At 47.7% G+C, this 22,701-nt stretch overlaps 16 non-coding genes across 16 annotated transcripts; all 16 read right to left on the minus strand.

Moving 5' to 3' along the window:
- Nucleotides 1-272: 272 nt before the first annotated feature.
- Nucleotides 273-436, minus strand: LOC134957094 (U1 spliceosomal RNA). Its single transcript, XR_010186458.1, has one exon. It is a non-coding gene; the product is annotated as a U1 spliceosomal RNA (small nuclear RNA).
- Nucleotides 437-1,672: 1,236 nt separating this feature from the next.
- On the minus strand, nt 1,673-1,836 carry LOC134957108 (U1 spliceosomal RNA). Its single transcript, XR_010186467.1, has one exon. It is a non-coding gene; the product is annotated as a U1 spliceosomal RNA (small nuclear RNA).
- A 1,236-nt stretch (nt 1,837-3,072) lies between these two features.
- On the minus strand, nt 3,073-3,236 carry LOC134958251 (U1 spliceosomal RNA). The gene has a single exon (XR_010186922.1). It is a non-coding gene; the product is annotated as a U1 spliceosomal RNA (small nuclear RNA).
- Nucleotides 3,237-4,472: 1,236 nt separating this feature from the next.
- LOC134957697 (U1 spliceosomal RNA) lies at nt 4,473-4,636 on the minus strand. Its single transcript, XR_010186714.1, has one exon. It is a non-coding gene; the product is annotated as a U1 spliceosomal RNA (small nuclear RNA).
- A 1,236-nt stretch (nt 4,637-5,872) lies between these two features.
- On the minus strand, nt 5,873-6,036 carry LOC134957116 (U1 spliceosomal RNA). Its single transcript, XR_010186477.1, has one exon. It is a non-coding gene; the product is annotated as a U1 spliceosomal RNA (small nuclear RNA).
- A 1,240-nt stretch (nt 6,037-7,276) lies between these two features.
- Nucleotides 7,277-7,440, minus strand: LOC134957750 (U1 spliceosomal RNA). Its single transcript, XR_010186729.1, has one exon. It is a non-coding gene; the product is annotated as a U1 spliceosomal RNA (small nuclear RNA).
- Nucleotides 7,441-8,676: 1,236 nt separating this feature from the next.
- LOC134955579 (U1 spliceosomal RNA) lies at nt 8,677-8,840 on the minus strand. Its single transcript, XR_010185936.1, has one exon. It is a non-coding gene; the product is annotated as a U1 spliceosomal RNA (small nuclear RNA).
- Nucleotides 8,841-10,076: 1,236 nt separating this feature from the next.
- Nucleotides 10,077-10,240, minus strand: LOC134957754 (U1 spliceosomal RNA). The gene has a single exon (XR_010186730.1). It is a non-coding gene; the product is annotated as a U1 spliceosomal RNA (small nuclear RNA).
- Nucleotides 10,241-11,476: 1,236 nt separating this feature from the next.
- Nucleotides 11,477-11,640, minus strand: LOC134955591 (U1 spliceosomal RNA). Its single transcript, XR_010185937.1, has one exon. It is a non-coding gene; the product is annotated as a U1 spliceosomal RNA (small nuclear RNA).
- A 1,237-nt stretch (nt 11,641-12,877) lies between these two features.
- LOC134955215 (U1 spliceosomal RNA) lies at nt 12,878-13,041 on the minus strand. Its single transcript, XR_010185906.1, has one exon. It is a non-coding gene; the product is annotated as a U1 spliceosomal RNA (small nuclear RNA).
- A 1,236-nt stretch (nt 13,042-14,277) lies between these two features.
- LOC134958733 (U1 spliceosomal RNA) lies at nt 14,278-14,441 on the minus strand. Its single transcript, XR_010187103.1, has one exon. It is a non-coding gene; the product is annotated as a U1 spliceosomal RNA (small nuclear RNA).
- A 1,236-nt stretch (nt 14,442-15,677) lies between these two features.
- LOC134957577 (U1 spliceosomal RNA) lies at nt 15,678-15,841 on the minus strand. Its single transcript, XR_010186673.1, has one exon. It is a non-coding gene; the product is annotated as a U1 spliceosomal RNA (small nuclear RNA).
- A 1,236-nt stretch (nt 15,842-17,077) lies between these two features.
- On the minus strand, nt 17,078-17,241 carry LOC134957123 (U1 spliceosomal RNA). Its single transcript, XR_010186482.1, has one exon. It is a non-coding gene; the product is annotated as a U1 spliceosomal RNA (small nuclear RNA).
- Nucleotides 17,242-18,477: 1,236 nt separating this feature from the next.
- Nucleotides 18,478-18,641, minus strand: LOC134959260 (U1 spliceosomal RNA). Its single transcript, XR_010187327.1, has one exon. It is a non-coding gene; the product is annotated as a U1 spliceosomal RNA (small nuclear RNA).
- A 1,236-nt stretch (nt 18,642-19,877) lies between these two features.
- Nucleotides 19,878-20,041, minus strand: LOC134955602 (U1 spliceosomal RNA). The gene has a single exon (XR_010185938.1). It is a non-coding gene; the product is annotated as a U1 spliceosomal RNA (small nuclear RNA).
- Nucleotides 20,042-21,277: 1,236 nt separating this feature from the next.
- On the minus strand, nt 21,278-21,441 carry LOC134955624 (U1 spliceosomal RNA). The gene has a single exon (XR_010185939.1). It is a non-coding gene; the product is annotated as a U1 spliceosomal RNA (small nuclear RNA).
- Between the last annotated feature and the right edge of the window lie 1,260 nt (nt 21,442-22,701).

Consider the following 22,701-nt stretch of genomic DNA (forward strand, 5'->3'; position numbering starts at 1 on the left):
TTACAAAGCAAGTGAAACCGTGTGGGTCCTGCAGCGCCCTGTATTGGTTGTATATGCGAAGCACAGTACAAGGCCGGAAAAAGCAAGGAAGCATGCAGCCAGCGCACAGGAGAAGAGATGAGAAGAGAGCGCTGAGTGAAAGATAGAAGCGCACCTTAACGGGCACAGGGGTCCAGTGGAGGGAGGGTTGAAATGAAGAAAAGGATGGAAACAGCAAAGGAAGAGACAGCACCAGCAACACACAAAAAGATCTGACTTTTACCAGAGATGATCAGGGGAAAGCGCGAACGCAGTCCCCCACTACCACAAATTATGCAGTCGAGTTTCCCGCATTTGGGGAAATCGCAGGGGTCAGCACACCCGGAGTGCAATGGATGAGCCTCGCCCTGGGAGAACCACCTTCGTGATCATGGTATCTCCCCTGCCAGGTAAGTATAGGTTGGACTAGGGCTCAGGAGGGCCCCTGCTTGGGCACACCCCCGTCAAGTGAAGAAGGTTGACCGGAGCCATGACAAGTGAACTCTCGGCAGGGGACGGGAAAAGAAAACTGCAGGGAGGCTGCATCTCTTCACGTTGACATGGGAAGGCGGAAGGGTGACTGTTCCTGAAGCACCCCCAAACTATGCGCACAACTAGTGCAAATCCTTCCCAGGGCACACTGCAGCAGATGAATTTGCATACCGTCATGTCATAAAAGCAGTCGGGCACAGTTACAGTAGCTGCAACCCTCATCTCCATATGAAAAGCAACAGGCAGTGCACCGTCCTATGTCTCAATGGGTTCTTAAATTGGAAAATAAAATATAAAAGGCAGCTTGAGATTTAACCCCCTCGCTGCTGAGGGTTTTCTCATCCTCGCACCGAGACCATTTTCCGACGTTAGCGCTCGTCCGAACGTCGTCGTCACGGATTTCTTTTTATTTATTTTTTCTTTCTTTCTTATCCCCCCTGCGGCACTCACACAAATTATACCTTGGTTTTTGTTTGTTTTTTTTTTCTTTCAAAAGACTTTGTAGTCTCAAAAAAGCCATTAGTCTTTTTACTGATTTGAACACGTCAAAAGTTGTTTCACCCAAATGGCCCAAAAAGCGTATTTCTCAAGCAAGTGAACCAAAAGCAAATGTGATTTTTTTTCTTTTGTCCCCCGTCTTATAAGCACCATAGACAAATACTTTGTGTTTTGCCACCAATCCACCTGCCCAAAATCTGCACGCAAACCAAAAATGCTCTCTTTCTTCTAGTTTTCGCCGCCTCAATTTAAACGCTTACTATGTGTAGGAAGACTACGGCAGCCCAGCGAGGCCTACCATTTTACAAAGTAGACAAGCTACTGCATGAAATGAGGGAGCAAAGTTTTTTTTCTCTCTCCCCCTCATATCTGACACAATCTGGGGGCCTACTTTACAAAGCAAGTGAAACCGTGTGGGTCCTGCAGCGCCCTGTATTGGTTGTATATGCGAAGCACAGTACAAGGCCGGAAAAAGCAAGGAAGCATGCAGCCAGCGCACAGGAGAAGAAATGAGAAGAGAGCGCTGAGTGAAAGATAGAAGCGCACCTTAACGGGCACAGGGGTCCAGTGGAGGGAGAGTTGAAATGAAGAAAAGGATGGAAACAGCAAAGGAAGAGACAGCACCAGCAGCACACAAAAAGATCTGACTTTTACCAGAGATGATCAGGGGAAAGCGCGAACGCAGTCCCCCACTACCACAAATTATGCAGTCGAGTTTCCCGCATTTGGGGAAATCGCAGGGGTCAGCACACCCGGAGTGCAATGGATGAGCCTCGCCCTGGGAGAACCACCTTCGTGATCATGGTATCTCCCCTGCCAGGTAAGTATGAGTTGGACTAGGGCTCAGGAGGGCCCCTGCTTGGGCACACCCCCGTCAAGTGAAGGAGGTTGACCGGAGCCATGACAAGTGAACTCTCGGCAGGGGACGGGAAAAGAAAACTGCAGGGAGGCTGCATCTCTTCACGTTGACATGGGAAGGCGGAAGGGTGACTGTTCCTGAAGCACCCCCAAACTATGCGCACAACTAGTGCAAATCCTTCCCAGGGCACACTGCAGCAGATGAATTTGCATACCGTCATGTCATAAAAGCAGTCGGGCACAGTTACAGTAGCTGCAACCCTCATCTCCATATGAAAAGCAACAGGCAGTGCACCGTCCTATGTCTCAATGGGTTCTTAAATTGGAAAATAAAATATAAAAGGCAGCTTGAGATTTAACCCCCTCGCTGCTGAGGGTTTTCTCATCCTCGCACCGAGACCATTTTCCGACGTTAGCGCTCGTCCGAACGTCGTCGTCACGGATTTCTTTTTATTTATTTTTTCTTTCTTTCTTATCCCCCCTGCGGCACTCACACAAATTATACCTTGGTTTTTGTTTTTTTTTTTTTTCTTTCAAAAGACTTTGTAGTCTCAAAAAAGCCATTAGTCTTTTTACTGATTTGAACACGTCAAAAGTTGTTTCACCCAAATGGCCCAAAAAGCGTATTTCTCAAGCAAGTGAACCAAAAGCAAATGTGATTTTTTTTCTTTTGTCCCCCGTCTTATAAGCACCATAGACAAATACGTTGTGTTTTGCCACCAATCCACCTGCCCAAAATCTGCACGCAAACCAAAAATGCTCTCTTTCTTCTAGTTTTCGCCGCCTCAATTTAAACGCTTACTATGTGTAGGAAGACTACGGCAGCCCAGCGAGGCCTACCATTTTACAAAGTAGACAAGCTACTGCATGAAATGAGGGAGCAAAGTTTTTTTTCTCTCTCCCCCTCATATCTGACACAATCTGGGGGCCTACTTTACAAAGCAAGTGAAACCGTGTGGGTCCTGCAGCGCCCTGTATTGGTTGTATATGCGAAGCACAGTACAAGGCCGGAAAAAGCAAGGAAGCATGCAGCCAGCGCACAGGAGAAGAGATGAGAAGAGAGCGCTGAGTGAAAGATAGAAGCGCACCTTAACGGGCACAGGGGTCCAGTGGAGGGAGGGTTGAAATGAAGAAAAGGATGGAAACAGCAAAGGAAGAGACAGCACCAGCAGCACACAAAAAGATCTGACTTTTACCAGAGATGATCAGGGGAAAGCGCAAACGCAGTCCCCCACTACCACAAATTATGCAGTCGAGTTTCCCGCATTTGGGGAAATCGCAGGGGTCAGCACACCCGGAGTGCAATGGATGAGCCTCGCCCTGGGAGAACCACCTTCGTGATCATGGTATCTCCCCTACCAGGTAAGTATGAGTTGGACTAGGGCTCAGGAGGGCCCCTGCTTGGGCACACCCCCGTCAAGTGAAGGAGGTTGACCGGAGCCATGACAAGTGAACTCTCGGCAGGGGACGGGAAAAGAAAACTGCAGGGAGGCTGCATCTCTTCACGTTGACATGGGAAGGCGGAAGGGTGACTGTTCCTGAAGCACCCCCAAACTATGCGCACAACTAGTGCAAATCCTTCCCAGGGCACACTGCAGCAGATGAATTTGCATACCGTCATGTCATAAAAGCAGTCGGGCACAGTTACAGTAGCTGCAACCCTCATCTCCATATGAAAAGCAACAGGCAGTGCACCGTCCTATGTCTCAATGGGTTCTTAAATTGGAAAATAAAATATAAAAGGCAGCTTGAGATTTAACCCCCTCGCTGCTGAGGGTTTTCTCATCCTCGCACCGAGACCATTTTCCGACGTTAGCGCTCGTCCGAACGTCGTCGTCACGGATTTCTTTTTATTTATTTTTTCTTTCTTTCTTATCCCCCCTGCGGCACTCACACAAATTATACCTTGGTTTTTGTTTGTTTGTTTTTTCTTTCAAAAGACTTTGTAGTCTCAAAAAAGCCATTAGTCTTTTTACTGATTTGAACACGTCAAAAGTTGTTTCACCCAAATGGCCCAAAAAGCGTATTTCTCAAGCAAGTGAACCAAAAGCAAATGTGATTTTTTTTCTTTTGTCCCCCGTCTTATAAGCACCATAGACAAATACTTTGTGTTTTGCCACCAATCCACCTGCCCAAAATCTGCACGCAAACCAAAAATGCTCTCTTTCTTCTAGTTTTCGCCGCCTCAATTTAAACGCTTACTATGTGTAGGAAGACTACGGCAGCCCAGCGAGGCCTACCATTTTACAAAGTAGACAAGCTACTGCATGAAATGAGGGAGCAAAGTTTTTTTTCTCTCTCCCCCTCATATCTGACACAATCTGGGGGCCTACTTTACAAAGCAAGTGAAACCGTGTGGGTCCTGCAGCGCCCTGTATTGGTTGTATATGCGAAGCACAGTACAAGGCCGGAAAAAGCAAGGAAGCATGCAGCCAGCGCACAGGAGAAGAGATGAGAAGAGAGCGCTGAGTGAAAGATAGAAGCGCACCTTAACGGGCACAGGGGTCCAGTGGAGGGAGGGTTGAAATGAAGAAAAGGATGGAAACAGCAAAGGAAGAGACAGCACCAGCAGCACACAAAAAGATCTGACTTTTACCAGAGATGATGAGGGGAAAGCGCGAACGCAGTCCCCCACTACCACAAATTATGCAGTCGAGTTTCCCGCATTTGGGGAAATCGCAGGGATCAGCACACCCGGAGTGCAATGGATGAGCCTCGCCCTGGGAGAACCACCTTCGTGATCATGGTATCTCCCCTGCCAGGTAAGTATGAGTTGGACTAGGGCTCAGGAGGGCCCCTGCTTGGGCACACCCCCGTCAAGTGAAGGAGGTTGACCGGAGCCATGACAAGTGAACTCTCGGTAGGGGACGGGAAAAGAAAACTGCAGGGAGGCTGCATCTCTTCACGTTGACATGGGAAGGCGGAAGGGTGACTGTTCCTGAAGCACCCCCAAACTATGCGCACAACTAGTGCAAATCCTTCCCAGGGCACACTGCAGCAGATGAATTTGCATACCGTCATGTCATAAAAGCAGTCGGGCACAGTTACAGTAGCTGCAACCCTCATCTCCATATGAAAAGCAACAGGCAGTGCACCGTCCTATGTCTCAATGGGTTCTTAAATTGGAAAATAAAATATAAAAGGCAGCTTGAGATTTAACCCCCTCGCTGCTGAGGGTTTTCTCATCCTCGCACCGAGACCATTTTCCGACGTTAGCGCTCGTCCGAACGTCGTCGTCACGGATTTCTTTTTATTTATTTTTTCTTTCTTTCTTATCCCCCCTGCGGCACTCACACAAATTATACCTTGGTTTTTGTTTGTTTGTTTTTTCTTTCAAAAGACTTTGTAGTCTCAAAAAAGCCATTAGTCTTTTTACTGATTTGAACACGTCAAAAGTTGTTTCACCCAAATGGCCCAAAAAGCGTATTTCTCAAGCAAGTGAACCAAAAGCAAATGTGATTTTTTTTCTTTTGTCCCCCGTCTTATAAGCACCATAGACAAATACTTTGTGTTTTGCCACCAATCCACCTGCCCAAAATCTGCACGCAAACCAAAAATGCTCTCTTTCTTCTAGTTTTCGCCGCCTCAATTTAAACGCTTACTATGTGTAGGAAGACTACGGCAGCCCAGCGAGGCCTACCATTTTACAAAGTAGACAAGCTACTGCATGAAATGAGGGAGCAAAGTTTTTTTTCTCTCTCCCCCTCATATCTGACACAATCTGGGGGCCTACTTTACAAAGCAAGTGAAACCGTGTGGGTCCTGCAGCGCCCTGTATTGGTTGTATATGCGAAGCACAGTACAAGGCCGGAAAAAGCAAGGAAGCATGCAGCCAGCGCACAGGAGAAGAGATGAGAAGAGAGCGCTGAGTGAAAGATAGAAGCGCACCTTAACGGGCACAGGGGTCCAGTGGAGGAAGAGTTGAAATGAAGAAAAGGATGGAAACAGCAAAGGAAGAGACAGCACCAGCAGCACACAAAAAGATCTGACTTTTACCAGAGATGATCAGGGGAAAGCGCGAACGCAGTCCCCCACTACCACAAATTATGCAGTCGAGTTTCCCGCATTTGGGGAAATCGCAGGGGTCAGCACACCCGGAGTGCAATGGATGAGCCTCGCCCTGGGAGAACCACCTTCGTGATCATGGTATCTCCCCTGCCAGGTAAGTATGAGTTGGACTAGGGCTCAGGAGGGCCCCTGCTTGGGCACACCCCCGTCAAGTGAAGGAGGTTGACCGGAGCCATGACAAGTGAACTCTCGGCAGGGGACGGGAAAAGAAAACTGCAGGGAGGCTGCATCTCTTCACGTTGACATGGGAAGGCGGAAGGGTGACTGTTCCTGAAGCACCCCCAAACTATGCGCACAACTAGTGCAAATCCTTCCCAGGGCACACTGCAGCAGATGAATTTGCATACCGTCATGTCATAAAAGCAGTCGGGCACAGTTACAGTAGCTGCAACCCTCATCTCCATATGAAAAGCAACAGGCAGTGCACCGTCCTATGTCTCAATGGGTTCTTAAATTGGAAAATAAAATATAAAAGGCAGCTTGAGATTTAACCCCCTCGCTGCTGAGGGTTTTCTCATCCTCGCACCGAGCGAGACCATTTTCCGACGTTAGCGCTCGTCCGAACGTCGTCGTCACGGATTTCTTTTTATTTATTTTTTCTTTCTTTCTTATCCCCCCTGCGGCACTCACACAAATTATACCTTGGTTTTTGTTTGTTTGTTTTTTCTTTCAAAAGACTTTGTAGTCTCAAAAAAGCCATTAGTCTTTTTACTGATTTGAACACGTCAAAAGTTGTTTCACCCAAATGGCCCAAAAAGCGTATTTCTCAAGCAAGTGAACCAAAAGCAAATGTGATTTTTTTTCTTTTGTCCCCCGTCTTATAAGCACCATAGACAAATACTTTGTGTTTTGCCACCAATCCACCTGCCCAAAATCTGCACGCAAACCAAAAATGCTCTCTTTCTTCTAGTTTTCGCCGCCTCAATTTAAACGCTTACTATGTGTAGGAAGACTACGGCAGCCCAGCGAGGCCTACCATTTTACAAAGTAGACAAGCTACTGCATGAAATGAGGGAGCAAAGTTTTTTTTCTCTCTCCCCCTCATATCTGACACAATCTGGGGGCCTACTTTACAAAGCAAGTGAAACCGTGTGGGTCCTGCAGCGCCCTGTATTGGTTGTTTATGCGAAGCACAGTACAAGGCCGGAAAAAGCAAGGAAGCATGCAGCCAGCGCACAGGAGAAGAGATGAGAAGAGAGCGCTGAGTGAAAGATAGAAGCGCACCTTAACGGGCACAGGGGTCCAGTGGAGGGAGGGTTGAAATGAAGAAAAGGATGGAAACAGCAAAGGAAGAGACAGCACCAGCAGCACACAAAAAGATCTGACTTTTACCAGAGATGATCAGGGGAAAGCGCGAACGCAGTCCCCCACTACCACAAATTATGCAGTCGAGTTTCCCGCATTTGGGGAAATCGCAGGGATCAGCACACCCGGAGTGCAATGGATGAGCCTCGCCCTGGGAGAACCACCTTCGTGATCATGGTATCTCCCCTGCCAGGTAAGTATGAGTTGGACTAGGGCTCAGGAGGGCCCCTGCTTGGGCACACCCCCGTCAAGTGAAGGAGGTTGACCGGAGCCATGACAAGTGAACTCTCGGTAGGGGACGGGAAAAGAAAACTGCAGGGAGGCTGCATCTCTTCACGTTGACATGGGAAGGCGGAAGGGTGACTGTTCCTGAAGCACCCCCAAACTATGCGCACAACTAGTGCAAATCCTTCCCAGGGCACACTGCAGCAGATGAATTTGCATACCGTCATGTCATAAAAGCAGTCGGGCACAGTTACAGTAGCTGCAACCCTCATCTCCATATGAAAAGCAACAGGCAGTGCACCGTCCTATGTCTCAATGGGTTCTTAAATTGGAAAATAAAATATAAAAGGCAGCTTGAGATTTAACCCCCTCGCTGCTGAGGGTTTTCTCATCCTCGCACCGAGACCATTTTCCGACGTTAGCGCTCGTCCGAACGTCGTCGTCACGGATTTCTTTTTATTTATTTTTTCTTTCTTTCTTATCCCCCCTGCGGCACTCACACAAATTATACCTTGGTTTTTGTTTGTTTGTTTTTTCTTTCAAAAGACTTTGTAGTCTCAAAAAAGCCATTAGTCTTTTTACTGATTTGAACACGTCAAAAGTTGTTTCACCCAAATGGCCCAAAAAGCGTATTTCTCAAGCAAGTGAACCAAAAGCAAATGTGATTTTTTTTCTTTTGTCCCCCGTCTTATAAGCACCATAGACAAATACTTTGTGTTTTGCCACCAATCCACCTGCCCAAAATCTGCACGCAAACCAAAAATGCTCTCTTTCTTCTAGTTTTCGCCGCCTCAATTTAAACGCTTACTATGTGTAGGAAGACTACGGCAGCCCAGCGAGGCCTACCATTTTACAAAGTAGACAAGCTACTGCATGAAATGAGGGAGCAAAGTTTTTTTTCTCTCTCCCCCTCATATCTGACACAATCTGGGGGCCTACTTTACAAAGCAAGTGAAACCGTGTGGGTCCTGCAGCGCCCTGTATTGGTTGTATATGCGAAGCACAGTACAAGGCCGGAAAAAGCAAGGAAGCATGCAGCCAGCGCACAGGAGAAGAGATGAGAAGAGAGCGCTGAGTGAAAGATAGAAGCGCACCTTAACGGGCACAGGGGTCCAGTGGAGGGAGGGTTGAAATGAAGAAAAGGATGGAAACAGCAAAGGAAGAGACAGCACCAGCAGCACACAAAAAGATCTGACTTTTACCAGAGATGATGAGGGGAAAGCGCGAACGCAGTCCCCCACTACCACAAATTATGCAGTCGAGTTTCCCGCATTTGGGGAAATCGCAGGGGTCAGCACACCCGGAGTGCAATGGATGAGCCTCGCCCTGGGAGAACCACCTTCGTGATCATGGTATCTCCCCTGCCAGGTAAGTATGAGTTGGACTAGGGCTCAGGAGGGCCCCTGCTTGGGCACACCCCCGTCAAGTGAAGGAGGTTGACCGGAGCCATGACAAGTGAACTCTCGGCAGGGGACGGGAAAAGAAAACTGCAGGGAGGCTGCATCTCTTCACGTTGACATGGGAAGGCGGAAGGGTGACTGTTCCTGAAGCACCCCCAAACTATGCGCACAACTAGTGCAAATCCTTCCCAGGGCACACTGCAGCAGATGAATTTGCATACCGTCATGTCATAAAAGCAGTCGGGCACAGTTACAGTAGCTGCAACCCTCATCTCCATATGAAAAGCAACAGGCAGTGCACCGTCCTATGTCTCAATGGGTTCTTAAATTGGAAAATAAAATATAAAAGGCAGCTTGAGATTTAACCCCCTCGCTGCTGAGGGTTTTCTCATCCTCGCACCGAGACCATTTTCCGACGTTAGCGCTCGTCCGAACGTCGTCGTCACGGATTTCTTTTTATTTATTTTTTCTTTCTTTCTTATCCCCCCTGCGGCACTCACACAAATTATACCTTGGTTTTTTTTTTGTTTTTTTTTCTTTCAAAAGACTTTGTAGTCTCAAAAAAGCCATTAGTCTTTTTACTGATTTGAACACGTCAAAAGTTGTTTCACCCAAATGGCCCAAAAAGCGTATTTCTCAAGCAAGTGAACCAAAAGCAAATGTGATTTTTTTTCTTTTGTCCCCCGTCTTATAAGCACCATAGACAAATACTTTGTGTTTTGCCACCAATCCACCTGCCCAAAATCTGCACGCAAACCAAAAATGCTCTCTTTCTTCTAGTTTTCGCCGCCTCAATTTAAACGCTTACTATGTGTAGGAAGACTACGGCAGCCCAGCGAGGCCTACCATTTTACAAAGTAGACAAGCTACTGCATGAAATGAGGGAGCAAAGTTTTTTTTCTCTCTCCCCCTCATATCTGACACAATCTGGGGGCCTACTTTACAAAGCAAGTGAAACCGTGTGGGTCCTGCAGCGCCCTGTATTGGTTGTTTATGCGAAGCACAGTACAAGGCCGGAAAAAGCAAGGAAGCATGCAGCCAGCGCACAGGAGAAGAGATGAGAAGAGAGCGCTGAGTGAAAGATAGAAGCGCACCTTAACGGGCACAGGGGTCCAGTGGAGGGAGGGTTGAAATGAAGAAAAGGATGGAAACAGCAAAGGAAGAGACAGCACCAGCAGCACACAAAAAGATCTGACTTTTACCAGAGATGATCAGGGGAAAGCGCGAACGCAGTCCCCCACTACCACAAATTATGCAGTCGAGTTTCCCGCATTTGGGGAAATCGCAGGGATCAGCACACCCGGAGTGCAATGGATGAGCCTCGCCCTGGGAGAACCACCTTCGTGATCATGGTATCTCCCCTGCCAGGTAAGTATGAGTTGGACTAGGGCTCAGGAGGGCCCCTGCTTGGGCACACCCCCGTCAAGTGAAGGAGGTTGACCGGAGCCATGACAAGTGAACTCTCGGTAGGGGACGGGAAAAGAAAACTGCAGGGAGGCTGCATCTCTTCACGTTGACATGGGAAGGCGGAAGGGTGACTGTTCCTGAAGCACCCCCAAACTATGCGCACAACTAGTGCAAATCCTTCCCAGGGCACACTGCAGCAGATGAATTTGCATACCGTCATGTCATAAAAGCAGTCGGGCACAGTTACAGTAGCTGCAACCCTCATCTCCATATGAAAAGCAACAGGCAGTGCACCGTCCTATGTCTCAATGGGTTCTTAAATTGGAAAATAAAATATAAAAGGCAGCTTGAGATTTAACCCCCTCGCTGCTGAGGGTTTTCTCATCCTCGCACCGAGACCATTTTCCGACGTTAGCGCTCGTCCGAACGTCGTCGTCACGGATTTCTTGTTATTTATTTTTTCTTTCTTTCTTATCCCCCCTGCGGCACTCACACAAATTATACCTTGGTTTTTGTTTGTTTGTTTTTTCTTTCAAAAGACTTTGTAGTCTCAAAAAAGCCATTAGTCTTTTTACTGATTTGAACACGTCAAAAGTTGTTTCACCCAAATGGCCCAAAAAGCGTATTTCTCAAGCAAGTGAACCAAAAGCAAATGTGATTTTTTTTCTTTTGTCCCCCGTCTTATAAGCACCATAGACAAATACTTTGTGTTTTGCCACCAATCCACCTGCCCAAAATCTGCACGCAAACCAAAAATGCTCTCTTTCTTCTAGTTTTCGCCGCCTCAATTTAAACGCTTACTATGTGTAGGAAGACTACGGCAGCCCAGCGAGGCCTACCATTTTACAAAGTAGACAAGCTACTGCATGAAATGAGGGAGCAAAGTTTTTTTTCTCTCTCCCCCTCATATCTGACACAATCTGGGGGCCTACTTTACAAAGCAAGTGAAACCGTGTGGGTCCTGCAGCGCCCTGTATTGGTTGTATATGCGAAGCACAGTACAAGGCCGGAAAAAGCAAGGAAGCATGCAGCCAGCGCACAGGAGAAGAGATGAGAAGAGAGCGCTGAGTGAAAGATAGAAGCGCACCTTAACGGGCACAGGGGTCCAGTGGAGGGAGGGTTGAAATGAAGAAAAGGATGGAAACAGCAAAGGAAGAGACAGCACCAGCAGCACACAAAAAGATCTGACTTTTACCAGAGATGATGAGGGGAAAGCGCGAACGCAGTCCCCCACTACCACAAATTATGCAGTCGAGTTTCCCGCATTTGGGGAAATCGCAGGGGTCAGCACACCCGGAGTGCAATGGATGAGCCTCGCCCTGGGAGAACCACCTTCGTGATCATGGTATCTCCCCTGCCAGGTAAGTATGAGTTGGACTAGGGCTCAGGAGGGCCCCTGCTTGGGCACACCCCCGTCAAGTGAAGGAGGTTGACCGGAGCCATGACAAGTGAACTCTCGGCAGGGGACGGGAAAAGAAAACTGCAGGGAGGCTGCATCTCTTCACGTTGACATGGGAAGGCGGAAGGGTGACTGTTCCTGAAGCACCCCCAAACTATGCGCACAACTAGTGCAAATCCTTCCCAGGGCACACTGCAGCAGATGAATTTGCATACCGTCATGTCATAAAAGCAGTCGGGCACAGTTACAGTAGCTGCAACCCTCATCTCCATATGAAAAGCAACAGGCAGTGCACCGTCCTATGTCTCAATGGGTTCTTAAATTGGAAAATAAAATATAAAAGGCAGCTTGAGATTTAACCCCCTCGCTGCTGAGGGTTTTCTCATCCTCGCACCGAGACCATTTTCCGACGTTAGCGCTCGTCCGAACGTCGTCGTCACGGATTTCTTGTTATTTATTTTTTCTTTCTTTCTTATCCCCCCTGCGGCACTCACACAAATTATACCTTGGTTTTTGTTTGTTTGTTTTTTCTTTCAAAAGACTTTGTAGTCTCAAAAAAGCCATTAGTCTTTTTACTGATTTGAACACGTCAAAAGTTGTTTCACCCAAATGGCCCAAAAAGCGTATTTCTCAAGCAAGTGAACCAAAAGCAAATGTGATTTTTTTTTCTTTTGTCCCCCGTCTTATAAGCACCATAGACAAATACTTTGTGTTTTGCCACCAATCCACCTGCCCAAAATCTGCACGCAAACCAAAAATGCTCTCTTTCTTCTAGTTTTCGCCGCCTCAATTTAAACGCTTACTATGTGTAGGAAGACTACGGCAGCCCAGCGAGGCCTACCATTTTACAAAGTAGACAAGCTACTGCATGAAATGAGGGAGCAAAGTTTTTTTTCTCTCTCCCCCTCATATCTGACACAATCTGGGGGCCTATTTTACAAAGCAAGTGAAACCGTGTGGGTCCTGCAGCGCCCTGTATTGGTTGTATATGCGAAGCACAGTACAAGGCCGGAAAAAGCAAGGAAGCATGCAGCCAGCGCACAGGAGAAGAGATGAGAAGAGAGCGCTGAGTGAAAGATAGAAGCGCACCTTAACGGGCACAGGGGTCCAGTGGAGGGAGGGTTGAAATGAAGAAAAGGATGGAAACAGCAAAGGAAGAGACAGCACCAGCAGCACACAAAAAGATCTGACTTTTACCAGAGATGATGAGGGGAAAGCGCGAACGCAGTCCCCCACTACCACAAATTATGCAGTCGAGTTTCCCGCATTTGGGGAAATCGCAGGGGTCAGCACACCCGGAGTGCAATGGATGAGCCTCGCCCTGGGAGAACCACCTTCATGATCATGGTATCTCCCCTGCCAGGTAAGTATGAGTTGGACTAGGGCTCAGGAGGGCCCCTGCTTGGGCACACCCCCGTCAAGTGAAGGAGGTTGACCGGAGCCATGACAAGTGAACTCTCGGCAGGGGACGGGAAAAGAAAACTGCAGGGAGGCTGCATCTCTTCACGTTGACATGGGAAGGCGGAAGGGTGACTGTTCCTGAAGCACCCCCAAACTATGCGCACAACTAGTGCAAATCCTTCCCAGGGCACACTGCAGCAGATTAATTTGCATACCGTCATGTCATAAAAGCAGTCGGGCACAGTTACAGTAGCTGCAACCCTCATCTCCATATGAAAAGCAACAGGCAGTGCACCGTCCTATGTCTCAATGGGTTCTTAAATTGGAAAATAAAATATAAAAGGCAGCTTGAGATTTAACCCCCTCGCTGCTGAGGGTTTTCTCATCCTCGCACCGAGACCATTTTCCGACGTTAGCGCTCGTCCGAACGTCGTCGTCACGGATTTCTTTTTATTTATTTTTTCTTTCTTTCTTATCCCCCCTGCGGCACTCACACAAATTATACCTTGGTTTTTGTTTGTTTTTTTTTTCTTTCAAAAGACTTTGTAGTCTCAAAAAAGCCATTAGTCTTTTTACTGATTTGAACACGTCAAAAGTTGTTTCACCCAAATGGCCCAAAAAGCGTATTTCTCAAGCAAGTGAACCAAAAGCAAATGTGATTTTTTTTCTTTTGTCCCCCGTCTTATAAGCACCATAGACAAATACTTTGTGTTTTGCCACCAATCCACCTGCCCAAAATCTGCACGCAAACCAAAAATGCTCTCTTTCTTCTAGTTTTCGCCGCCTCAATTTAAACGCTTACTATGTGTAGGAAGACTACGGCAGCCCAGCGAGGCCTACCATTTTACAAAGTAGACAAGCTACTGCATGAAATGAGGGAGCAAAGTTTTTTTTGTCTCTCCCCCTCATATCTGACACAATCTGGGGGCCTACTTTACAAAGCAAGTGAAACCGTGTGGGTCCTGCAGCGCCCTGTATTGGTTGTATATGCGAAGCACAGTACAAGGCCGGAAAAAGCAAGGAAGCATGCAGCCAGCGCACAGGAGAAGAGATGAGAAGAGAGCGCTGAGTGAAAGATAGAAGCGCACCTTAACGGGCACAGGGGTCCAGTGGAGGGAGAGTTGAAATGAAGAAAAGGATGGAAACAGCAAAGGAAGAGACAGCACCAGCAGCACACAAAAAGATCTGACTTTTACCAGAGATGATGAGGGGAAAGCGCGAACGCAGTCCCCCACTACCACAAATTATGCAGTCGAGTTTCCCGCATTTGGGGAAATCGCAGGGATCAGCACACCCGGAGTGCAATGGATGAGCCTCGCCCTGGGAGAACCACCTTCGTGATCATGGTATCTCCCCTGTCAGGTAAGTATGAGTTGGACTAGGGCTCAGGAGGGCCCCTGCTTGGGCACACCCCCGTCAAGTGAAGGAGGTTGACCGGAGCCATGACAAGTGAACTCTCGGTAGGGGACGGGAAAAGAAAACTGCAGGGAGGCTGCATCTCTTCACGTTGACATGGGAAGGCGGAAGGGTGACTGTTCCTGAAGCACCCCCAAACTATGCGCACAACTAGTGCAAATCCTTCCCAGGGCACACTGCAGCAGATGAATTTGCATACCGTCATGTCATAAAAGCAGTCGGGCACAGTTACAGTAGCTGCAACCCTCATCTCCATATGAAAAGCAACAGGCAGTGCACCGTCCTATGTCTCAATGGGTTCTTAAATTGGAAAATAAAATATAAAAGGCAGCTTGAGATTTAACCCCCTCGCTGCTGAGGGTTTTCTCATCCTCGCACCGAGACCATTTTCCGACGTTAGCGCTCGTCCGAACGTCGTCGTCACGGATTTCTTTTTATTTATTTTTTCTTTCTTTCTTATCCCCCCTGCGGCACTCACACAAATTATACCTTGGTTTTTGTTTGTTTGTTTTTTCTTTCAAAAGACTTTGTAGTCTCAAAAAAGCCATTAGTCTTTTTACTGATTTGAACACGTCAAAAGTTGTTTCACCCAAATGGCCCAAAAAGCGTATTTCTCAAGCAAGTGAACCAAAAGCAAATGTGATTTTTTTTCTTTTGTCCCCCGTCTTATAAGCACCATAGACAAATACTTTGTGTTTTGCCACCAATCCACCTGCCCAAAATCTGCACGCAAACCAAAAATGCTCTCTTTCTTCTAGTTTTCGCCGCCTCAATTTAAACGCTTACTATGTGTAGGAAGACTACGGCAGCCCAGCGAGGCCTACCATTTTACAAAGTAGACAAGCTACTGCATGAAATGAGGGAGCAAAGTTTTTTTTCTCTCTCCCCCTCATATCTGACACAATCTGGGGGCCTACTTTACAAAGCAAGTGAAACCGTGTGGGTCCTGCAGCGCCCTGTATTGGTTGTATATGCGAAGCACAGTACAAGGCCGGAAAAAGCAAGGAAGCATGCAGCCAGCGCACAGGAGAAGAGATGAGAAGAGAGCGCTGAGTGAAAGATAGAAGCGCACCTTAACGGGCACAGGGGTCCAGTGGAGGGAGGGTTGAAATGAAGAAAAGGATGGAAACAGCAAAGGAAGAGACAGCACCAGCAGCACACAAAAAGATCTGACTTTTACCAGAGATGATGAGGGGAAAGCGCAAACGCAGTCCCCCACTACCACAAATTATGCAGTCGAGTTTCCCGCATTTGGGGAAATCGCAGGGGTCAGCACACCCGGAGTGCAATGGATGAGCCTCGCCCTGGGAGAACCACCTTCGTGATCATGGTATCTCCCCTGCCAGGTAAGTATGAGTTGGACTAGGGCTCAGGAGGGCCCCTGCTTGGGCACACCCCCGTCAAGTGAAGGAGGTTGACCGGAGCCATGACAAGTGAACTCTCGGCAGGGGACGGGAAAAGAAAACTGCAGGGAGGCTGCATCTCTTCACGTTGACATGGGAAGGCGGAAGGGTGACTGTTCCTGAAGCACCCCCAAACTATGCGCACAACTAGTGCAAATCCTTCCCAGGGCACACTGCAGCAGATTAATTTGCATACCGTCATGTCATAAAAGCAGTCGGGCACAGTTACAGTAGCTGCAACCCTCATCTCCATATGAAAAGCAACAGGCAGTGCACCGTCCTATGTCTCAATGGGTTCTTAAATTGGAAAATAAAATATAAAAGGCAGCTTGAGATTTAACCCCCTCGCTGCTGAGGGTTTTCTCATCCTCGCACCGAGACCATTTTCCGACGTTAGCGCTCGTCCGAACGTCGTCGTCACGGATTTCTTTTTATTTATTTTTTCTTTCTTTCTTATCCCCCCTGCGGCACTCACACAAATTATACCTTGGTTTTTTTTTTGTTTTTTTTTCTTTCAAAAGACTTTGTAGTCTCAAAAAAGCCATTAGTCTTTTTACTGATTTGAACACGTCAAAAGTTGTTTCACCCAAATGGCCCAAAAAGCGTATTTCTCAAGCAAGTGAACCAAAAGCAAATGTGATTTTTTTTCTTTTGTCCCCCGTCTTATAAGCACCATAGACAAATACTTTGTGTTTTGCCACCAATCCACCTGCCCAAAATCTGCACGCAAACCAAAAATGCTCTCTTTCTTCTAGTTTTCGCCGCCTCAATTTAAACGCTTACTATGTGTAGGAAGACTACGGCAGCCCAGCGAGGCCTACCATTTTACAAAGTAGACAAGCTACTGCATGAAATGAGGGAGCAAAGTTTTTTTTCTCTCTCCCCCTCATATCTGACACAATCTGGGGGCCTACTTTACAAAGCAAGTGAAACCGTGTGGGTCCTGCAGCGCCCTGTATTGGTTGTATATGCGAAGCACAGTACAAGGCCGGAAAAAGCAAGGAAGCATGCAGCCAGCGCACAGGAGAAGAGATGAGAAGAGAGCGCTGAGTGAAAGATAGAAGCGCACCTTAACGGGCACAGGGGTCCAGTGGAGGGAGGGTTGAAATGAAGAAAAGGATGGAAACAGCAAAGGAAGAGACAGCACCAGCAGCACACAAAAAGATCTGACTTTTACCAGAGATGATCAGGGGAAAGCGCGAACGCAGTCCCCCACTACCACAAATTATGCAGTCGAGTTTCCCGCATTTGGGGAAATCGCAGGGGTCAGCACACCCGGAGTGCAATGGATGAGCCTCGCCCTGGGAGAACCACCTTCGTGATCATGGTATCTCCCCTGCCAGGTAAGTATGAGTTGGACTAGGGCTCAGGAGGGCCCCTGCTTGGGCACACCCCCGTCAAGTGAAGGAGGTTGACCGGAGCCATGACAAGTGAACTCTCGGCAGGGGACGGGAAAAGAAAACTGCAGGGAGGCTGCATCTCTTCACGTTGACATGGGAAGGCGGAAGGGTGACTGTTCCTGAAGCACCCCCAAACTATGCGCACAACTAGTGCAAATCCTTCCCAGGGCACACTGCAGCAGATGAATTTGCAGACCGTCATGTCATAAAAGCAGTCGGGCACAGTTACAGTAGCTGCAACCCTCATCTCCATATGAAAAGCAACAGGCAGTGCACCGTCCTATGTCTCAATGGGTTCTTAAATTGGAAAATAAAATATAAAAGGCAGCTTGAGATTTAACCCCCTCGCTGCTGAGGGTTTTCTCATCCTCGCACCGAGACCATTTTCCGACGTTAGCGCTCGTCCGAACGTCGTCGTCACGGATTTCTTTTTATTTATTTTTTCTTTCTTTCTTATCCCCCCTGCGGCACTCACACAAATTATACCTTGGTTTTTGTTTGTTTTTTTTTTCTTTCAAAAGACTTTGTAGTCTCAAAAAAGCCATTAGTCTTTTTACTGATTTGAACACGTCAAAAGTTGTTTCACCCAAATGGCCCAAAAAGCGTATTTCTCAAGCAAGTGAACCAAAAGCAAATGTGATATTTTTTCTTTTGTCCCCCGTCTTATAAGCACCATAGACAAATACTTTGTGTTTTGCCACCAATCCACCTGCCCAAAATCTGCACGCAAACCAAAAATGCTCTCTTTCTTCTAGTTTTCGCCGCCTCAATTTAAACGCTTACTATGTGTAGGAAGACTACGGCAGCCCAGCGAGGCCTACCATTTTACAAAGTAGACAAGCTACTGCATGAAATGAGGGAGCAAAGTTTTTTTTCTCTCTCCCCCTCATATCTGACACAATCTGGGGGCCTACTTTACAAAGCAAGTGAAACCGTGTGGGTCCTGCAGCGCCCTGTATTGGTTGTATATGCGAAGCACAGTACAAGGCCGGAAAAAGCAAGGAAGCATGCAGCCAGCGCACAGGAGAAGAGATGAGAAGAGAGCGCTGAGTGAAAGATAGAAGCGCACCTTAACGGGCACAGGGGTCCAGTGGAGGGAGGGTTGAAATGAAGAAAAGGATGGAAACAGCAAAGGAAGAGACAGCACCAGCAGCACACAAAAAGATCTGACTTTTACCAGAGATGATCAGGGTAAAGCGCGAACGCAGTCCGCCACTACCACAAATTATGCAGTCGAGTTTCCCGCATTTGGGGAAATCGCAGGGGTCAGCACACCCGGAGTGCAATGGATGAGCCTCGCCCTGGGAGAACCACCTTCGTGATCATGGTATCTCCCCTGCCAGGTAAGTATGAGTTGGACTAGGGCTCAGGAGGGCCCCTGCTTGGGCACACCCCCGTCAAGTGAAGGAGGTTGACCGGAGCCATGACAAGTGAACTCTCGGCAGGGGACGGGAAAAGAAAACTGCAGGGAGGCTGCATCTCTTCACGTTGACATGGGAAGGCGGAAGGGTGACTGTTCCTGAAGCACCCCCAAACTATGCGCACAACTAGTGCAAATCCTTCCCAGGGCACACTGCAGCAGATGAATTTGCAGACCGTCATGTCATAAAAGCAGTCGGGCACAGTTACAGTAGCTGCAACCCTCATCTCCATATGAAAAGCAACAGGCAGTGCACCGTCCTATGTCTCAATGGGTTCTTAAATTGGAAAATAAAATATAAAAGGCAGCTTGAGATTTAACCCCCTCGCTGCTGAGGGTTTTCTCATCCTCGCACCGAGACCATTTTCCGACGTTAGCGCTCGTCCGAACGTCGTCGTCACGGATTTCTTTTTATTTATTTTTTCTTTCTTTCTTATCCCCCCTGCGGCACTCACACAAATTATACCTTGGTTTTTGTTTGTTTTTTTTTTCTTTCAAAAGACTTTGTAGTCTCAAAAAAGCCATTAGTCTTTTTACTGATTTGAACACGTCAAAAGTTGTTTCACCCAAATGGCCCAAAAAGCGTATTTCTCAAGCAAGTGAACCAAAAGCAAATGTGATTTTTTTTCTTTTGTCCCCCGTCTTATAAGCACCATAGACAAATACTTTGTGTTTTGCCACCAATCCACCTGCCCAAAATCTGCACGCAAACCAAAAATGCTCTCTTTCTTCTAGTTTTCGCCGCCTCAATTTAAACGCTTACTATGTGTAGGAAGACTACGGCAGCCCAGCGAGGCCTACCATTTTACAAAGTAGACAAGCTACTGCATGAAATGAGGGAGCAAAGTTTTTTTTCTCTCTCCCCCTCATATCTGACACAATCTGGGGGCCTACTTTACAAAGCAAGTGAAACCGTGTGGGTCCTGCAGCGCCCTGTATTGGTTGTTTATGCGAAGCACAGTACAAGGCCGGAAAAAGCAAGGAAGCATGCAGCCAGCGCACAGGAGAAGAGATGAGAAGAGAGCGCTGAGTGAAAGATAGAAGCGCACCTTAACGGGCACAGGGGTCCAGTGGAGGGAGGGTTGAAATGAAGAAAAGGATGGAAACAGCAAAGGAAGAGACAGCACCAGCAGCACACAAAAAGATCTGACTTTTACCAGAGATGATGAGGGGAAAGCGCGAACGCAGTCCCCCACTACCACAAATTATGCAGTCGAGTTTCCCGCATTTGGGGAAATCGCAGGGGTCAGCACACCCGGAGTGCAATGGATGAGCCTCGCCCTGGGAGAACCACCTTCGTGATCATGGTATCTCCCCTGCCAGGTAAGTATGAGCTGGACAAGGGCTCAGGAGGGCCCCTGCTTGGGCACACCCCCGTCAAGTGAAGGAGGTTGACCGGAGCCATGACAAGTGAACTCTCGGCAGGGGACGGGAAAAGAAAACTGCAGGGAGGCTGCATCTCTTCACGTTGACATGGGAAGGCGGAAGGGTGACTGTTCCTGAAGCACCCCCAAACTATGCGCACAACTAGTGCAAATCCTTCCCAGGGCACACTGCAGCAGATTAATTTGCATACCGTCATGTCATAAAAGCAGTCGGACACAGTTACAGTAGCTGCAACCCTCATCTCCATATGAAAAGCAACAGGCAGTGCACCGTCCTATGTCTCAATGGGTTCTTAAATTGGAAAATAAAATATAAAAGGCAGCTTGAGATTTAACCCCCTCGCTGCTGAGGGTTTTCTCATCCTCGCACCGAGACCATTTTCCGACGTTAGCGCTCGTCCGAACGTCGTCGTCACGGATTTCTTGTTATTTATTTTTTCTTTCTTTCTTATCCCCCCTGCGGCACTCACACAAATTATACCTTGGTTTTTGTTTGTTTGTTTTTTCTTTCAAAAGACTTTGTAGTCTCAAAAAAGCCATTAGTCTTTTTACTGATTTGAACACGTCAAAAGTTGTTTCACCCAAATGGCCCAAAAAGCGTATTTCTCAAGCAAGTGAACCAAAAGCAAATGTGATTTTTTTTCTTTTGTCCCCCGTCTTATAAGCACCATAGACAAATACTTTGTGTTTTGCCACCAATCCACCTGCCCAAAATCTGCACGCAAACCAAAAATGCTCTCTTTCTTCTAGTTTTCGCCGCCTCAATTTAAACGCTTACTATGTGTAGGAAGACTACGGCAGCCCAGCGAGGCCTACCATTTTACAAAGTAGACAAGCTACTGCATGAAATGAGGGAGCAAAGTTTTTTTTCTCTCTCCCCCTCATATCTGACACAATCTGGGGGCCTACTTTACAAAGCAAGTGAAACCGTGTGGGTCCTGCAGCGCCCTGTATTGGTTGTATATGCGAAGCACAGTACAAGGCCGGAAAAAGCAAGGAAGCATGCAGCCAGCGCACAGGAGAAGAGATGAGAAGAGAGCGCTGAGTGAAAGATAGAAGCGCACCTTAACGGGCACAGGGGTCCAGTGGAGGGAGGGTTGAAATGAAGAAAAGGATGGAAACAGCAAAGGAAGAGACAGCACCAGCAGCACACAAAAAGATCTGACTTTTACCAGAGATGATGAGGGGAAAGCGCGAACGCAGTCCCCCACTACCACAAATTATGCAGTCGAGTTTCCCGCATTTGGGGAAATCGCAGGGGTCAGCACACCCGGAGTGCAATGGATGAGCCTCGCCCTGGGAGAACCACCTTCGTGATCATGGTATCTCCCCTGCCAGGTAAGTATGAGTTGGACTAGGGCTCAGGAGGGCCCCTGCTTGGGCACACCCCGTCAAGTGAAGGAGGTTGACCGGAGCCATGACAAGTGAACTCTCGGCAGGGGACGGGAAAAGAAAACTGCAGGGAGGCTGCATCTCTTCACGTTGACATGGGAAGGCGGAAGGGTGACTGTTCCTGAAGCACCCCCAAACTATGCGCACAACTAGTGCAAATCCTTCCCAGGGCACACTGCAGCAGATGAATTTGCATACCGTCATGTCATAAAAGCAGTCGGGCACAGTTACAGTAGCTGCAACCCTCATCTCCATATGAAAAGCAACAGGCAGTGCACCGTCCTATGTCTTAATGGGTTCTTAAATTGGAAAATAAAATATAAAAGGCAGCTTGAGATTTAACCCCCTCGCTGCTGAGGGTTTTCTCATCCTCGCACCGAGACCATTTTCCGACGTTAGCGCTCGTCCGAACGTCGTCGTCACGGATTTCTTGTTATTTATTTTTTCTTTCTTTCTTATCCCCCCTGCGGCACTCACACAAATTATACCTTGGTTTTTGTTTGTTTTTTTTTTCTTTCAAAAGACTTTGTAGTCTCAAAAAAGCCATTAGTCTTTTTACTGATTTGAACACGTCAAAAGTTGTTTCACCCAAATGGCCCAAAAAGCGTATTTCTCAAGCAAGTGAACCAAAAGCAAATGTGATTTTTTTTCTTTTGTCCCCCGTCTTATAAGCACCATAGACAAATACTTTGTGTTTTGCCACCAATCCACCTGCCCAAAATCTGCACGCAAACCCAAAATGCTCTCTTTCTTCTAGTTTTCGCCGCCTCAATTTAAACGCTTACTATGTGTAGGAAGACTACGGCAGCCCAGCGAGGCCTACCATTTTACAAAGTAGACAAGCTACTGCATGAAATGAGGGAGCAAAGTTTTTTTTCTCTCTCCCCCTCATATCTGACACAATCTGGGGGCCTACTTTACAAAGCAAGTGAAACCGTGTGGGTCCTGCAGCGCCCTGTATTGGTTGTATATTAGAGATGAGCGGGTTCGGTTTCTTTGAATCCGAACCCGCACGAACTTCACTTTTTTTTTCACGGGTCCGAGCGACTCGGATCTTCCCGCCTTGCTCGGTTAACCCGAGCGCGCCCGAACGTCATCATGACGCTGTCGGATTCTCGCGAGACTCGGATTCTATATAAGGAGCCGCGCGTCGCCGCCATTTTCACACGTGCATTGAGATTGATAGGGAGAGGACGTGGCTGGCGTCCTCTCCA

The sequence above is a fragment of the Pseudophryne corroboree genome, chromosome 1 (genome assembly GCF_028390025.1).
Source record: "Pseudophryne corroboree isolate aPseCor3 chromosome 1, aPseCor3.hap2, whole genome shotgun sequence".
In the NCBI taxonomy this organism is placed as follows: domain Eukaryota; kingdom Metazoa; phylum Chordata; class Amphibia; order Anura; family Myobatrachidae; genus Pseudophryne; species Pseudophryne corroboree.